We start from the raw sequence: 4,698 nt of genomic DNA, 5'->3' as shown, positions 1-4,698 counted from the left end.
ACCTGATTGAGATTTTTCCATCTATTGACGTGGTCCAGTTCCTTTCTACCCATTTTTTCACAGTTTTGGGCGATGGCCATAACCCTGTAAACTGCCCCACTAGTCCATGCTCCGCCAAGGAAAGTGCTGCTCGACGGGGAAGAGCATGAGGAAGTGATATTTCAGGGATGTCTTCCAATCTTTTAACGAACTTGGTAATTGAAGGTCTGTTCTTTGCCGGGCCTATTGCAGAGATTGGAGAGGCAAAGGCTTTTGATGTTCCATCATTTTCTTGATGTTGGTCTGAGAGAGGCTCTTCATCCTCTGAGGCGTCCATGGTGCCCAAACCCCAGCGGCAGGAGGCCATTGAGGGGCAACTGCGAGGCTTCTTGCATCGTTCGCTACTTAGGGCTGCGTATCTCCTTCAGTTAGCAGAAAATTGCTTTACCTTCCACAAAAAGTTACTGTTCGGGCCTATGCTTAGTTAAGTGACTATATTTTTGTATATTTATTGATTTAATAGAAAGACAAACACACCAAATAAATTAATTTAAACTCCTAAGAAATAAGAACAAAAGCACATTAGGAGATACACACAATGGAATACCATAAACACAATATATACCTTGGAGTCTCCCAATGCGAGTAAAAGGTCCAACAAAATGAAAGAAGTACCTTTTTTTCTTAATAGTAGAGAGTACACTGTGTAAATTGGGTTTATCTTGGATGGTTGGGAGAAATGAGGTAGAGTGGTTGCTTCATTAGCCAAACCATCTACCCCCTCATTATTTCTTCTTAAGATGTGATAAAAGGATATTTTGGCTAGCGTTTTTGAAAGCTTCATTCTTCCTTCCGAAGAAGTGAAAAAATGAGATTTTGACTAGCGTCTTTGAAAGCTTCGTGACTCTATAGAGAATCGTAAATAACTTGAAGTGTTTTAGAGGTTCCTAGAGGGCTAATACTTTTGTGATGATTCTTGAATCTCTTAAAACTACCAAATTTCTTATTCCCAAATTGATAATGATAGAGAGATGCTTGGTTATTTGTTGCAATTCCAAGCCTTAGACATGAAGGGCTTCTTGATTTCTTTTGGAGTCATAAATTACTCCTCGTGCTCTAGTGTTAAGTGTTAATTCATCCTATCTTCTATTCTTTATATTTGATTTTTTTATTTTTATTTTAAACAAATATATTTTTAACCATTAAAACTATTCAAATTCTCTTAAAACAAACACATTTATAATGAAAACACCACTTGCAAAAAACAAACACATTTATAATGAAAACACCACTTGCAAAATTATGAATGGACAATTTTCTTTTTGACCATTATCAGTGAACTCTATCTTTATTTAATATATATATATATATATATATATATATTAATTTTTAAAATATAATAATGTAAAATATGAATTTCACCATTTATAGTCCAACTTTTATAATATTTCGAGGTTTTTATTGCATATTTTTTGCAAAGAATTAAAGAGGAATTTGGAATTTGTTAGAATCATCAATTTGATATATAAAATCTGCAGAATCCAGTTACTCCAAAGCTTTTTAGGTTTCTCATCTATTCGATAATCCACATTTTAACTACATGCTAGCTGGACAACCTCAATTAACATTATGGATATTCTCCCACTCATATATTTCTCATGGGATGTTATGATCTCAGATCACACTGCGCTCTCTGTTTTATTTATCTACCATAACTGGAAGAAAAACAAAGCATGAATTAGTTATAAATATTCAAATTCAAACTGCTCATAGCGAAGAAAACAATCAGCCAACTTCTCTTGTGCTCCAATGGCGTTCCCACACACCTTCCAGATGGCATCAGTGATGACTTGGAGACAATCATGGCATTCACCTGTGGAAAGATGGCCACTGCATCTTCCTACAGCGTAGGCAGTGGGTGCTCCGTTTTCTCCATGGCTGGTCTTGTAATAATATGCATATTCATGTTGAGCAATATTTGCTAGGACGTCCTGGAATGCCATCCCTACATTATCATAGTAAGTGCTTCCGCTTGGAATTTTCTGAGAGTTGCAGATCTGCCAAACCCATGCTGTGTTTGGTATCGATTCTACCGGATTAGCGCAAACGATGACCATGGCCACCATCAAGGCAGGCAAAATCATGGGAATGTTCTTCATTGTTATAAATCGAGTACTTAAACCCTAAACCCTAACTCTATTTTCCAAGTACTTCACAGTTTTCCGGCCTGGCTAAACGTGCTAATATATATATGCATAGGAAGCCAGTGATGAACTTCGATCATAATTTAGGAAGCCAGTGATGAACTTCGATAGAGCATGCGAATTGCACTTCAGAGTTCGTTGGGCACATCTCGAGTTCATGTTTATTAGAAGAGGATTTGAGGCTCTTCATGCTTGCATGGTTGTGTGGATCTAAGAAGGCTTTGAGTGAGATTGAAGAGTTTCAGCTCACAGTAGTGGCGTTCAGAACCAGCGCAGCAGGTGTGATAAAACAGTTTGAAAAAATCTTGCGGACTTTGTGGTATGCGTTTTGAAATTAAATATATAAAGTTAAATTGTGTTTGTTTTTATTTATTTATTTTTTAAAGTGGAAAACTTATTATAATTGGGTTGTTAAACTAGTGATGACACCGGGATTTTTAGTTAAGAGGGTAGATTTTCACTCTTGCTTAATGTTTTTGGGTTTTGGATTGTTAACTTGTTTTCTTAAGTCCCACGAAAAAGAGCTTTTAACCAAACAAAAACAATTTTAAGACATACCCCAACCCAAAAATTAAATTGTGTTAAAAAATAATAAATTGAATTATTTTTACCCTTCATATTAATAAAATTGTACTTTGTATTTTATATTTGTAAAATTACTATTGTAGATTCAATAAAAATATTATAAAATAAAAAATATAAGAAAAATAAAATTACCATAAATTAAATAATGCTTATTTACATATTTATATTTAAATAAAATAATTTTATAAAAATGAGATCCTACCAAATATCAGAAAATGTATAATATTATATTTTTTTAAATCAATTTATGAGTATATATATAAAAGTATTATATATAAAAGTATGTTTTTAATAAAATTGCATTTTAATTATTTTTAATATATGTGTAAATTCATTTTCATTGCAAAATTATATCTTAATTAGTTTTTAATCCATGTTTAATAAATTTAGATTTAATATGTATTTATATTTATGACATTCAAATAGTATATTTATATTAAATGGTTGGTAAAAGTTTACAAGTGTCGATCTAGGATAAATATCAAAACACTTTATGATATATTTTACATTGCAATATCATGGGCTAATACCATAACTTATTAGTACCACACCCAAAAATCCATAGCTCATTTCATATGACACTTGTTCATATGGTGTTTTTTTCTAATTAACCAATTTAATTAAAAAGGTTAAAAGGACATATTTGAAAATAAATCTCAAACTTTGATTTGTGAATAGTATTAAGAATATTCTAAAATATTCCATGAACATTAAATCCCTACCAGTCATTTAATAATTATTGATAATTCAATTATCAATTAGAGTTATCTTGGGTGGTTAGGCAAAATCGTTGATATCTTATTTGTTTCTTTCTCCAAATGTTATCATAAAATCAAGTGACCCAAAAAATTAGACTAAATAAGAATTATATCCAAAAATATTATATATATTTAGAACTTTGTCCTTCAATAGTTCTCAAAGACTTTCTAAATTCTTTTTCCTGTGTTAACCATAATTCCGAGAAACCATATGCTTTCTTATTTTTGTTCCATGTCCAAATATGAATGAAAGTTGAAAGATAAATGAAATAAGAAATTGCAATGTGAAATTTATCAAGAGTAAGTTTCATGTCTAAATATGAATGAAAGTTGAAAATAAATGAAATAAGAAATTGCAATGTGAAATTTATCAAGGGTAACTTTTATTGAGCTGAGAGGCTCGTTCTACAATCTAGTGTGAAAGCAATATGTATATGTTTGTTGCTCTTAAAAAAAAAAATTCTCTAAATAAAAAGCAATGAGAGGCTCATTCTACAATCGAGTGTGAAAGCAATATGTATATGTTTGCTCTTTTAAAATAAAAATAAAATATTCTCTAAATAAAAAGCAAAGAAAAAAAATGCTATTCATATTTAATTAGTTGTCCATATGACCTAATATAATTTCATGTAAAGTAATTAAAAAACAAAAAAATATGTGAGTAAGATGTTTAAACCTTGTACTTTTCAAAAATATTTTGACACGAGATATCAACTTCATATATATCTATATATAGAAAAAATATTAAAGGAAAATATTTTAATGTTATATAGAATAAAATATTCAATATGGGTTATGAATAAAATATTTTAATATGAATTAATATTGATGTATACTTAAAAATATATTAATAACAAAAAAACCAGTTTAATGTGGGCTAATAAAAATCAATGCACATGTTATGTAATCTCTATAACATTTTAAAAATAAAATTTAAACAATACAAAATTACACATGTTTTTTGCACTCTAAAATAAATTTGGACAAGAAGAAAATGGATCCCTCTCAACTCATGTTAGACCTATGGCTAAGTTGAATCTATGTTGGTTTCATCTTATGAGTAAAGTCCCAAACATTTATGTGTGTATTATTCCATGTTCTTGAGCCAATATTAATACTAACTTGAGCACCATAAATCATAGCACTTATTTGGCTATTGGCCTACTTCAACT

The 4,698-nt window shown here is 30.5% G+C and overlaps 1 pseudogene; it reads right to left on the bottom strand.

Moving 5' to 3' along the window:
* Positions 1–1,721: 1,721 nt before the first annotated feature.
* LOC149166446 (antifungal protein ginkbilobin-like protein pseudogene) lies at positions 1,722–2,138 on the bottom strand (annotated as a pseudogene).
* Positions 2,139–4,698: the final 2,560 nt, after the last annotated feature.

Source organism: Pinus tabuliformis, chromosome 5_1 (genome assembly GCF_031772625.1).
Source record: "Pinus tabuliformis cultivar Carrire ecotype Pingquan chromosome 5_1, CPIR1, whole genome shotgun sequence".
Taxonomy (NCBI): Eukaryota; Viridiplantae; Streptophyta; class Pinopsida; order Pinales; family Pinaceae; genus Pinus; species Pinus tabuliformis.
This window is presented reverse-complemented; position numbering and strand designations above follow the sequence as displayed.